Below are 13,715 nucleotides of genomic sequence, written 5' to 3'. Positions count from 1 at the left end.
ATATCTAAACCAGTAGAACTAAAGCGTAAGCTACGACATAATTTGCAAAGTCATTTTGACTATGTTCATGATAATTAAGTTCATCTGATTATTTAACGAACTCCCACTTAGATAGACATCCCTCTAGTCATCTTAGTGATACATGATTCGAGTCAACTAGGCCGTGTCTGATCATCACGTGAGACGGACTAGTCATCGTTGGTGAACATCTTCATGTTGATCGTATCTTCTATATGACTCATGTTTGACCTTTCGGTCTTCCGTGTTCCGAGGCCATGTATGTACATGCTAGGCTCGTCAAGTCAACCTAAGTGTATTGCGTGTGTAAATCTGGCTTACACCCGTTGTATTCGAACGTTAGAATCTATCACACCCGATCATCACGTGGTGCTTCGAAACGACGAACCTTCGTAGCGGTGCACAGTTAGGGGAAACACTTTCTTGAAATTATTGCGAGGGATCATCTTATTTAAGCTACCGTCGTTCTAAGCAAATAAGATGTAAAACATGATAAACATCACATGCAATCAAATAGTGACATGATATGGCCAATATCATTTTGCTCCTTTTGATCTCCATCTTCGGGGCTCCATGATCATCATCGTCACCGGCATGACACCATGATCTCCATCATCATGATCTCCATCATCGTGTCTTCATGAAGTTGTCTCGTCATCTATTACTTCTACTACTATGGCTAACGGTTTAGGAATAAAGTAAAGTAATTACATGACGTTTATGTTGACACGCAGGTCATAAATAAATTAAGACAACTCCTATGGCTCCTGTCGGTTGTCATACTCATCGACATGCAAGTCGTGATTCCTATTACAAGAACATGATCAATCTCATACATCACAGATATCATTCATCCCATCCTTTTGGCCATATCACATCACACGGCATATGCTGCAAAAACAAGTTAGACGTCCTCTAATTGTTGTTGCAAATTTTTACGTGGCTGCTATAGGTTTCTTAGCAAGAACGTTTATTACCTACGCCAAAACCACAATGTGATATGCCAATTTCTATTTACCCTTCATAAGGACCCTTTTCATCGAATCCGATCTGACTAAAGTGGGAGAGACAGACACCCGCTAGCCACCTTATGCAACTAGTGCATGTCAGTCGGTGGAACCTGTCTCACGTAAGAGTACGTGTAAGGTCGGTCCAGGCCGCTTCATCCCACGATGCCGCCGAATCAAGATAAGACTAGTAACGGCAAGTAAATTGGCAAAATCAACGCCCACAACTACTTTGTGTTCTACTCGTGCGTAGAAACTACGCATAGACCTAGCTCATGATGCCACTGTTGGGGATCGTAGCAGAAATTTAAAATTTTCTACGCATCACAAAGATCAATCTATTGAGTAATCTAGCAACGAGGTGAAGGAGAGTGCATCTACATACCCTTGTAGATTGCTAAGCGGCAGCGTTCAAGTGAATGGGGTTGATGGAGTCATACTCGTCGTGATCCAAATCACCGATGATCCTAGCGCCGAACGGACGGCACCTCCGCGTTCAACACACATACGGTTGGGAGAGACGTCTCCTCCTTCTTGATCCAGCAAGGGGGGGGGGAGTTGATGGAGATCCAGCAGCACGACGGCGTGGTGGTGGAAGTAGCGGGATCTCGGCAGGGCTTCGCCAAGCTCAGCGAGAGAGAGAGGTGTCACGGGAGGGAGAGGGAGGCGCCAGGGGCTAGGGTGCGGCTGCCCTCCCTCCCCCCACTATATATAGGGCCCCTAGGGGGCGCCGGCCCTAGGAGATCCAATCTCCAACGGGGCGGCGGCCAAGGGGGGAAACTTGCCCCCCAAGCCAAGTGGGGCGCCCCCACCCCTAGGGTTTCCAACCCTAGGCGCAGGGGGAGGCCCAGGGGGGGCGCACCAGCTCACCAGGGGCTGGTTCCCATGCCACTTCAGCCCATGGGGCCCTCCGGGACAGGTGGCCCCACCCGGTGGACCCCCGGGACCCTTCCGGTGGTCCCGGTACAATACCGATTACCCCGAAACCTTCTCGGTGGTCGAAACTGGAGTTCCTATATATAAATCTTTTCCTCCGGAACTCCTCGTGACGTCCGAGATCTCATCCGGGACTCCGAACAACTTTCGGGTTACCGCATACTAATATCTCTACAACCCTAGCGTCACTGAACCTTAAGTGTGTAGACCCTACGGGTTCGGGAGACACGCAGACATGACCGAGACGAATCTCCGGTCAATAACCAACAGCGGGATCTGGATACCCATTTTGGCTCCCACATGTTCCACGATGATCTCATCGGATGAACCACGATGTCGAGGATTCAATCAATCCCGTATTCAATTCCCTTTGTCTAGCGGTATTGTACTTGCCCGAGATTCGATCGTCGGTATCCCGATACCTTGTTCAAATTCGTTATCGGCAAGTCTCTTTACTCATCCCGTAACACATCATCCCGTGATCAACTCCTTGGTCACATTGTGCACATTATGATGATGTCCTACCGAGTGGGCCCAGAGATACCTCTCCGTCACACAGAGTGACAAATCCCAGTCTCGATTCGTGCCAACCCAACAGACACTTTCGGAGATACCTGTAGTGCACCTTTATAGCCACCCAGTTACGTTGTGACGTTTGGTACACCCAAAGCATTCCTACGGTATCCGGGAGTTGCACAATCTCATGGTCTAAGGAAATGATACTTGACATTAGAAAAGCTTGAGCATACGAACTACACGATCTTGTGCTAGGCTTAGGATTGGGTCTTGTCCATCACATCATTCTCCTAATGATGTGATCCCGTTATCAACGACATCCAATGTCCATGGTCAGGAAACCGTAACCATCTATTGATCAACGAGCTAGTTAACTAGAGGCTTACTAGGGACATGTTGTTGTCTATGTATCCACACATGTATCTGAGTTTCCTATCAATACAATTCTAGCATGGATAATAAATGATTATCATGAACAAGGAAATATGATAATAACTAATTTATTATTGCCTCTAGGGCATATTTCCAACACGAATTTCTTCTCCAGCTTTCTCACTGCATTGCAATAACCAGTCATGGCTGGACTTCTGACGTCCCAATCCTTCATCACCTGATTAACCACCAAATCTGAGTCGCCATAGACCATGAGGCGACGGACACCGAGTGAAATGGCCATGCGCAACCCATATAAAAGTGCTTCATATTCTACCTCGTTATTGGAGGAATCAAAGTGGATTTGAAGAACATATCTGAGCTTATCTCCTCGGGGGGAGACCAATACTACCCCAGCACTGGAACCATTCAGCATTTTGGAACCGTCGAAGAACATGGTCCAATGCTCCGAGTGAACCTGAGTCGGCAGTTGCTGTTCAATCCACTCGGCGATGAAATCTGCTATTTCTTGGGACTTGATAGCTTTCTTTGCCTCAAACTTGATATCTAGAGGAAGGAGTTCAATCGCCCATTTTGCCACTCGACCAGTTGCATCTCTGTTGTGCAGGATCTCTGACAATAGAGCGTCGCTGACGACTGTAATGGAATGATCAGAGAAGTAGTGATCAACCTTCTTTGTGGTCATATAAATCCCATATACAAGCTTCTGATAATGAGGATATCTTTGCTTCGACAGGGTCAAAACTTCAGAAATATAATATACTGGGCGCTGAACTTTGAAGGCTTTTCCTTCTTCTTCCCGCTCGACCGTAAGTACCGTACTGATGACTTGTCCCGTGGCTGCGATGTAAAGTAGCAAAGGCTCTTTGCTGATTGGGGCAGCAAGCACCGGCTGGGTGGAGAGCAGAGCTTTGAGCTCTGCAAACGCTGCATCAGCTTCAGGAGTCCACTCGAACTTGTCTGACTTCTTCATCAATCGGTAAAGAGGCAATGCCTTTTCACCGAGACAAGATATGAATCGACTTAAAGCGGCCAAGCAACCAGTAAGCTTCTGGACGTCATGCACTCGCACAGGACTTTTCATTCGGAGTATAGTACCGACTTTTTCTGGATTGGCGTCGATTCCCCGTTCGGAAACGAGAAAACCGAGTAACCTTCCGCCAGGAACTCCGAATGTGCACTTTGATGGATTAAGCTTGATATCATACCTCCTGAGGTTGGCAAAGGTTTCAGCAAGGTCAGTCCGCAGGTCGGAACCCTTCCGTGACTTGACCACAATATCATCCATGTATGCTTCCACATTCCAACTGATTTGAGTGAGCAAACACTTATGAATCATCCTCATGAATGTGGCAACGGCATTCTTGAGGCCGAATGGCATGGTAACATAACAGAAGCACCCGAATGGAGTGATGAAAGCTGTTTTGATCTCGACAGGTCCATACAGACGGATCTGATGGTACCCGGAATAGGCGTCTAAAAAAGACAGTCGCTCACATCCCGCAGTCGAGTCGACTATCTGGTCGATGCGGGGGAGAGGAAAATGATCTTTCGGGCAGGCCCGATTGATATGTTTAAAGTCAATGCACATGCGAAGTGACTTGTCCTTCTTGGGCACCATGACAACGTTGGCGAGCCACTCGGAGTGGTAAATCTCTCGGATGAACTCCGCTGCTAAGAGCCGAGCCACCTCCTCACCAATAGCCTTTCTCTTCTGGACGGCGGACCATCGGAGATGTTTTTTGACAGGTTTCACTTTTGAGTCGACTCGTAGGCAGTGCTCAGCCAACCCTCTGGGAACACCCGACATGTCAGAAGGCTTCCATGCGAAGATGTCCCAGTTCTCACGGAGGAACCGGATGAGCGCTTCTTCCTATTTGGAGTTGAGTGTTGTTGAGATATGAGTCGGAGCAGCACTGGGATCGGTCGGGTGAATGTGAACCGGCTTCGTTTCACCAGACGACTAAAAAGCTGATTCTGTAGTGGGCTTCTTGGCTCGCAACAAATCACTCGGGTCTGCAGTCTTCTGGTACTCCTGCAGCTCCACCACTGCCATCTGAGCATCAGCGATCTTTGAGCCTTTCTGAAAACACTCTTCTGCTTTCTTCCGATTGCCCGTAACAGTGATCACACCTTTGGGACCAGGCATCTTCAATTTGAGATACACATAACATGGTCAAGCCATGAAGCGTGCATAAGCTGGCCTGCCCAAAATAGCATGGTAAGCACTCTGGAAATCCACAACTTCAAACGTCAACTTTTCTTTGTGGTAATTCTTGAAATCACCGAAAACCACATCAAGAGCAATCTGGCCGAGTGACTCAGCCTTCTTCCCAGGAATGACTCCATGGAAACTCATGTTGCTGGTACTTAGTCTGGACATCGGAATGCCCATCCCTTTCAACGTCTCAGCACACGGTATGTTCAAACCACTGCCACCATCCATCAAGACTTTGGTCAGTCGAGTGCCTTCAACAACTGGGTCGACCACCAAAGCTTGCCTCCCAGGGGTGGCAATGTGCGTTGGGTGATTGGACTGGTCGAATGTGATGGCAGTCTGAGACCACTTCAGATAACTGGGTGTCGCCGGAGCAACCATATTCACCTCACGGTTGATAACTTTCAGTCGACTTTTGCTTTCAACATCAGCAAAAATCATCAAGGTGGAATTGACCTGGGGGTATCTATCATCATTATCTTCCTTGTCCTCAACTTTGTCCAACTCCTTTTCCTTATCTTTGGGTTGTTTGCCCTGGAACTACTGGATCAAGAGCCGACACTGTCGGGTGGTATGTTTTGGGTAAATGAACTTACCCTCTTCATCTTTCTTGGTGTGGATGTGACATGGCAAATCCAACACATCATTTCCGTCTTGGTCTTTAACTTTCTTGGGGTTCCAAGGCCCTTTGGGTTTCCCCTTAAACTTTCCTTGAGTTACAGCCAAGGCTTCCCCAGGAGCAGCTGGCTTGGCTTTCCGCTTCTGTTTCCGATTGCAATTTCCTCCTCCGGTTTCTTGGGCGACTGACTTGTGCTTGCCACTCCGGAGTCGATCCTCATCTTCACCATTAGCATACTTGGTGGCAATCTCCATCATCCGATTCAAAGACATGTCTCCGGTTCGACCGAATTTCAGATTCAGTTCTCTGTACTTGACACCTTCTTTGAAGGCACAGACTGCCTGGTGGTCAGGCACATTCTCTACCGTGTGATGTAACGTGATCCATCTCTGGATGTAATCCCTCAAAGTTTCATTCGGCTTCTGCACGCAAGACCGCAGTTCCGTCAGCCATGCCGGTCGCTTGCATGTTCCTTCAAATGTGGTGACAAACACTCGGGCGAGATCTTCCCAAGTGTAAATGCTGCTGGGCGCTAACTGATTCAGCCACGCTCTGGCCGAGCCCTCCAACATGAGAGGCAGGTGCTTCATGGCCACTTCATCATTGCCACCGCCAATCTGGATAGCCACTCGGTAGTCTTCAAACCAAGTATCGGGCTTGGACTCACCAGTGAACTTACTGACTCCAGTCGCCAACCTGAAGTTGGGAGGAATCACAGCGGCCCTGATGCCTCCACTAAAGCACTCTGGCCCCGAAACATGTACTCTGCTGCTGGTAGGTGTATCTCTGTCGTGACCTTCTCGGTGAGCTCTATTCCTGTCGACCAAACCTTGAACGAGAATGGATCTCGCATCAAAGCCTGGTTCCCTGGGATCGACTGGAATCCTTCGCCCAACACTACGAGGGCGCCTGTCATCCTGCTGTCGAGGCACATATGACCCACTCCTAGGGGGAGGGGTGGGCACTCGACGTCGATCGTCACGATCGAATCGGTGATCATATTGCTCACGGTTCCCGTACTGATCACGCCGGTCCCCACGTCCCTCACGCCTCGGGGGCGATCTTGGGCTATGAGCCGACTGGACTGTGTCTGCAGCAATGGGTCTTCTATGAATCATGTTCCGCGACTGAGAAACAGCGGAATTATGGTCTCCTGCTGCCCGGAGTAACGCTCTGATCTGCAGCAAGCCTCTGTCAGCCTCTGACTGGGAAGGCTGAATCGACTCTACTATATGGGCTGCAGCTGCTAAATTCTGAATCGGAGTTTGATATACCTGCGGGGGCGGAAAGAGCTGACACCGACTGGATTCTAGAACCCGTTGTCGCGCATGCTCGTCGAGTGCTCGCTGGAGGTTCTCCAGTCGAGTGCGCTCAGCCAAGTTTGCCAAGTGGGCGTCCTCCAAGGCACGAGCCTTGGGGGTTTCTCCAACGATAGGAGTGTGCAGTGCGTCCATGTTCCGGCGACGAAGTTCTTCTCTCTACAGCGATGTGAGAGGCTCGGGGAGATATTCCTCATGTGGATGCGACGGGTCGCCTCCACCTGCGCCTCCGTCGGTGTGGGGGAAACCGGGAGGACTGCGGGGTCCATCGACCATCAGAACCTCCGCCGTCGGATCACTGCTGTCGCACTCGGATGCGGTCTCTGCGGAGCTAGTCGACAGGTCGAACAGGCCGTAGAGGGATTCGTCGGGCTCGATCGCCGCGACTTGAGGGGTGGCCGACTGGCGTGCCACCGCGTGACTCACCCACCGCTGAAGTCTCGACCGACCGGAGCGCTTGCGCCGGCGGGAAACAGGGAGGGAGGATAACACAGGGACCGACCGATAATGGGTCGACGGTTACCGCAAGAGGACGCCGCGGACGCACGCGCGAAAGTGCATTGCCCCGCGGACAGGGAGTGCGTCCACGTCGAGCGGAGCCTCCTGAAGCCAAGCGGAGTCGTCGGCGATGAACGTGAGCGCGCCGAGACGGATCTAGCGGCCCTCCACCAAAACTCCGTCAGAAACCATGATGATTTGGATCAGAAAAGATCGCAACTCCTCCAACAAATCGCTAAAACACCGGCCCAAAGGTGGGCGCCAACTGTCGTGGTTCTAAGTCTGACAGTAATGTAGGGGGTAGGTATTGAGAGGCAAGATCTTAGCTATGGAGTAGTTGTAAGCACATGAGGTTTACGAGTTCAGGCCCTTCTCGGAGGAAGTAATAGCCCTACGTCTCGGTGCCCGGAGGCGGTCGACTGGATTATGTGTGTATGAATTACAAGGGTGCGAACCCTTTACACTGAGGAGGGGGGTGGCTTATATAGAGTTTGCCAGACCCCTCCGGCCCTCAGTTATGCAGGGTTTCAAATACATTAAGGTCGGGCGTTACTGGTAACGCCCCTAATAAAGTGCTATGATGACCATAAAAGCTACTTAATGACCGATCGTTACCGCGCGGAGTGACTTTAGGTCTCCTGGCCGTCGAGTGGTTGGATCTTGGTCGAGTGTTTGATTCTTGGTCGAGTGTCTTCGAGTTTGTCGAGTGGAACACCTCCAAGTTGATTGAAAGGTGATTAATTCTAGAGGTGTCCTTGAGTAGGGCAGTTAGGACGGGTCCATGACCCTACCCTAGGTACATAGCTTCATCATCCCTACCCCTAGGGGTGCCCTCCAGTCTTGTGGGCTCCTCGTGGACCCCCCTGACTTGTTCTTGACGCAAAAAATTCCTATAAATATAGAAACCTCTAGAAATAAACCTAGATCCGGAGTTCCGCCACCATAAGCCTCTGTAGCCATGAAATACCAATCTAGGCCCTCTCTGGCACCCTGCCGGAGGGGGCCATCATCACCGGTAGCCATGGAGGAGGATCCCGGAGGGGCCATCATCGCCATGGAGACCAAGGACCAGAGGGAAAAACTCTCTCCATCTAGGAGGGAGGCCATGGAGGAGGAAGCACAAGGGGGAGAACCTCTCCCCCTCTCTCTCGGTGGCACCGGAGAGTGCCATCGGGGGAACCATCGCTGCGGTGATCGTCTTCGTCAACATCACCATCCTCATCTCTTTTACGCGGTCCACTCTCCCTCACCCCGCTGTAATCCCCTACTTGAACATGGTGCTTTATGCCACATATTATGATCCAATGATGTGTTTCCATCCTATGATGTTTTGAGTAGATTTCCTTTATCTTTTGGGTTGATTGATGATCTAGATTGGTTTGAGTTCTATGTTTTATTTTGGTGCTGTCCTATGGTTCCTTCCATGACGTGCTCACGTGAAAGATTCCTGCTGTAGGGTGTTGCAATATGTTTATGATTCGCTTATAGTGGGTTGCTAGAGTGATAAAAGCTTAAACCCGAGTAAGGCGGTTGTTGCGTATGTGATAAAGGGGACTTGATACTTTAATGCTATGGTTGGGTTTTACCTTAATGATCTTTAGTAGTTGCGGATGCTTGCTAGAGTTCCAATCATAAGTGCATATGATACAAGAAGAGAAAGTATGTTAGGTTATGCCTCTCCCTCATATGAAATTGCAATAATGATTACCGATCTTGTTAACAGCCTAGGACAATTCGGCACACCGACCCATCATTATTCCACACTCGCTATTTATAATATATAGTAATATATTCTAACTTTATGTTCACATCACCTACTTTTATATTTTAGTTCTCCAATATCATGCAAAGTTATCTTTTTCATACCTACAACGTAGTTTTATTTCTCGTTGGAAGCAAATGTTCGGTGTACGTAGTCGTATCAGTGGCAGATAGGACTTGAGAGAATATTGATCTTACCATTAGCTCCTTATGGGTTCGACACTCCATACTTATCACTTCCACCTTTGGAAATTGCTACGATGATTCCTTGCACTTGGGGATTATCAAGCTCTTTTCTCGTGCCGTTGCAGGGGAGCAATAGCGTGAGGTTCATATTCTCGTGTATGCTTGTTTGCTTTCTTTACTAAGTAGATTTTGTTTTTCCTTTTTGTTTTTGTTTAGTTGTGGGTGAAACAAACATTTTTTTAAAGAATGAAAATACAAAAAAATTACTTGCCTCTTATGTCTAAAAACTTTTTCAAAGAGAGAAGTGATTGGAAGGTTATGCATTGGAGAAGTGAGGGTCAAACTTGAACACTTGCGGTCATGCTCATGGAAACAATGTAGATTTTTTCAAGAAATTTTCTCAAAAATAAGTATCCCCTTATATATATTCATTATATTATAAAAATAATGTGCCAAGGCTTGGCTTTAGAATGTTTAAATTGCTTGTTTGGTGTGTGCAGCAGAAAAACAGAAACTTTGGCTCTAGTGTTTGAATTTACATTTTTTTACTAGAGTGTGATAAAATCTTGAATTTTTTACACAGTACTGATATCCAAATTGTTTATATTATTCTATTTTTTTAGAATTTTTGAAGTTACAAAAGTATACGAAAGTTCCATGTTGCTATAGACTGTCCTGTTCTTGACAGATTCTATTTTCTATGTGTTGTTCACTTATTTTGATGAATCTATGGGTAGTATCGGGGGGTATGAACCATGGTGAAGTTGGAATACAGTGGATATAATGCTAATATGGAATTTAAATGAGTTTACAACAGTACCTAAAGATAGTAATTTGCTTTATTATACTAACGGATCTCACAAAGTTTTTGTTAAGTTTTATATGGATGAAGTGTTCGAAGAACGAGGAGTTATCAATACGAGAAGAATAAGGATAAGCAAGATTTCAAGCTTGGGGATGCTCAAGACACCCCAAGTAAATATTTCAAGGATACTCAAGCATCTAAGCATGGGGATGCCCCGGTTGGCATCCCATCTTTCTTCTTCAATAATTATCAATATACCTCGTTTTTTGTTTTATTCACATGATATGTGTCTTTTGAGTTTATTTTCCTTTCTTTTCCTTTATGCTTCATGCTAGTGTGATATAGCCCTTCATTGATTTGTAGGCTCACGCTGAAATCCGAATAGCTTAAGGAATGTATATCTGCCTTGCCACTCTCCTAGGGTTCGAATAGCTTAAGGAATGTATATCTGCCTTGCCACTCTCCTAGGGTACAGTGGACAATGAAATTTCGAGCACTTAGAAACCAAGAATAGAGCAATGAATAGCTAATAGTGCCAAAATAAGAGTAAATAAAGAAAGAGATGATTCCCCTTTGTATACTAAATCAATCTCTATCGCAAAATCAAAATCTAAGATTAATAATAATCTATCAAGCAATATTGACACATATTGAGTATTTTAGACTACAAATGTACATGTAGATTGGGTTTACTAGCTTCTCAACATAAGAAATCGCATCAACTTGGAAGAATTTTGTATATGCAACATATGAGTACATTGTTGGAAATATGCCCTAGAGGCAATAATAAATTAGTTATTATTATATTTCCTTGTTCATGATAATCGTTTATTATCCATGCTAGAATTGTATTGATAGGAAACTCAGATACATGTGTGGATACATAGACAACACCATGTCCCTAGTAAGCCTCTAGTTGACTAGCTTGTTGATCAATAGATGGTTACGGTTTCCTGACCATGGACATTGGATGTCATTGATAGCGGGATCACATCATTAGGAGAATGATGTGATGGACAAAGACCCAATCCTAAGCCTAGCACAAGATCATGTAGTTTGTATGCTAAAGCTTTTCTAATGTCAAGTATCATTTCCTTAGACCATGAGATTGTGCAACTCCCGGATACCGTAGGAGTGCTTTGGGTGTGCCAAACGTCACAACGTAACTGGGTGACTGTAAAGGTGCACTACGGGTATCTCCGAAAGTGTATGTTGGGTTGGCACGAATCGAGACTGGGATTTGTCACTCCGTGTAAACGGAGAGGTATCTTTGGGCCCACTCAGTAGGACATCATCATAATGTGCACAATGTGATCAAGGAGTTGATCACGGGATGATGTGTTACGGAACGAGTAAAGAGACTTGCCGGTAACGAGATTGAACAAGGTATCGGGATACCGACGATCGAATCTCGGGCAAGTATCGTACCGATAGACAAAGGAATTGAATACGAGATTGATTAAGTCCTTGACATCGTGGTTCATCCGATGAGATCATCGGGGAACATGTGGGAGCCAACGTGGGTATCCAGATCCTGCTGTTGGTTATTGACCGGAGAGTCATCTCGGTCATGTCTGCATGTCTCCCGAACCCGTAGGGTCTACACACTTAAGGTTCAGTGATGCTAGGGTTATAGAGATATTAGTATGCGGTAACCTGAATGTTGTTCGGAGTCCCGGATGAGATCCCGGACGTCACGAGGAGTTCCGGAATGGTCCGGAGGTAAAGAATTATATATAGGAAGTGCTATTTCGGCCATCGGGACAAGTTTCGGGGTCACCGGTATTGTACCGGGACCACCGGAAGGGTCCCGGGGGTCCACCGGGTGGGGCCACCTGCCCCGGGGGGGCACATGGGCTGTAGGGGGTGCACCTTGGCCTATATGGGCCAAGGGCACCAGCCCCAAGAGGCCCATACGCCAAGAGAGAGGGAAAGGGGAGAGTCCTAAAAGGGGAAGGCACCTCCGAGGTGCCTTGGGGAGGATGGACTCCTCCCCCCCTTGGCCGCACCCTTCCTTGGAGGAAGGGGCAAGGCTGCGCCCTCCCCCTCTCCCTTGGCCCTATATATAGTGGGGGGAAGGGAGGGCAACCATACCTAAGCCCTGGCGCCTCCCTCTCCCTCCCATGACACATCTCCCTCCTCCCGCAGCGCTTGGCGAAGCCCTGTTGGAATCCCGCTACTTCCACCACCACGCCGTCGTGCTACTGGATCTCCATCAACCTCTCCTCCCCCCTTGCTGGATCAAGAAGGAGGAGACGTCGCTGCTCCGTACGTGTGTTGAACGCGGAGGTGCCGTCCATTCGGCGCTAGGATCATCGGTGATTTGGATCACGACGAGTACGACTCCATCAACCCCGTTCTCTTGAACGCTTCCGTGCGCGATCTACAAGGGTATGTAGATCCACTCCTCCCTCGTTGCTAGATGACTCCATAGATAGATCTTGGTGACACGTAGGAAAATTTTGAATTTATGCTACATTCCCCTTACAGTGGCATCATGAGCTAGGTCTATGCGTAGTTTCTATGCACGAGTAGAACACAAAGTTGTTGTGGGTGCTGATTTTGTTCAATATGCTTGCCGTTACTAGTCTTATCTTGATTCGGCGGCATCGTGGGATGAAGCGGCCCGGACCGACCTTACACGTACTCTTATGTGAGACTGGTTCCACCGACTGACATGCACTAGTTGCATAAGGTGGCTAGCGGGTGTCTGTCTATCCCACTTTAGTCGGATCGGATTCGATGAAAAGGGTCCTTATGAAGGGTAAATAGCAATTGGCATATCACGTTGTGGTTTTTGCGTAGGTAAGAAACGTTCTTGCTAGAAACCCATAGCAGCCACGTAAAACATGCAAACAACAATTAGAGGACGTCTAACTTGTTTTTGCAGGGTTTGCTATGTGATGTGATATGGCCAAAAGGATGTGATGAATGATATATGTGATGTATGAGATTGATCATGTTCTTGTAATAGGAATCACGACTTGCATGTCGATGAGTATGACAACCGGCAGGAGCCATAGGAGTTGTCTTAATTTATTTATGACCTGCGTGTCAACATAAACGTCATGTAATTACTTTACTTTATTGCTAACCGTTAGCTATAGTAGTAGAAGTAATAGTTGGCGAGACAACTTCATGAAAACACGATGATGGAGATCATGGTGTCATGCCGGTGACGATGATGATCATGGAGCCCCGAAGATGGAGATCAAAAGGAGCAATATGATATTGGCCATATCATGTCACTATTTGATTGCATGTGATGTTTATCATGTTTTTGCATCTTGTTTACTTAGAACGACGGTAGTAAATAAGATGATCCCTCATAATAATTTCAAGAAAGTGTTCCCCCTAACTGTGCACCGTTGCGACAGTTCGTTGTTTCGAAGCACCACGTGATGATCAGGTATGATAGATTCTAACGTTCACATACAAC

Source organism: Triticum dicoccoides, chromosome 5A, assembly GCF_002162155.2.
Source record: "Triticum dicoccoides isolate Atlit2015 ecotype Zavitan chromosome 5A, WEW_v2.0, whole genome shotgun sequence".
Lineage (NCBI taxonomy): Eukaryota > Viridiplantae > Streptophyta > Magnoliopsida > Poales > Poaceae > Triticum > Triticum dicoccoides.
Note: the sequence above shows the minus strand (reverse complement) of the source record.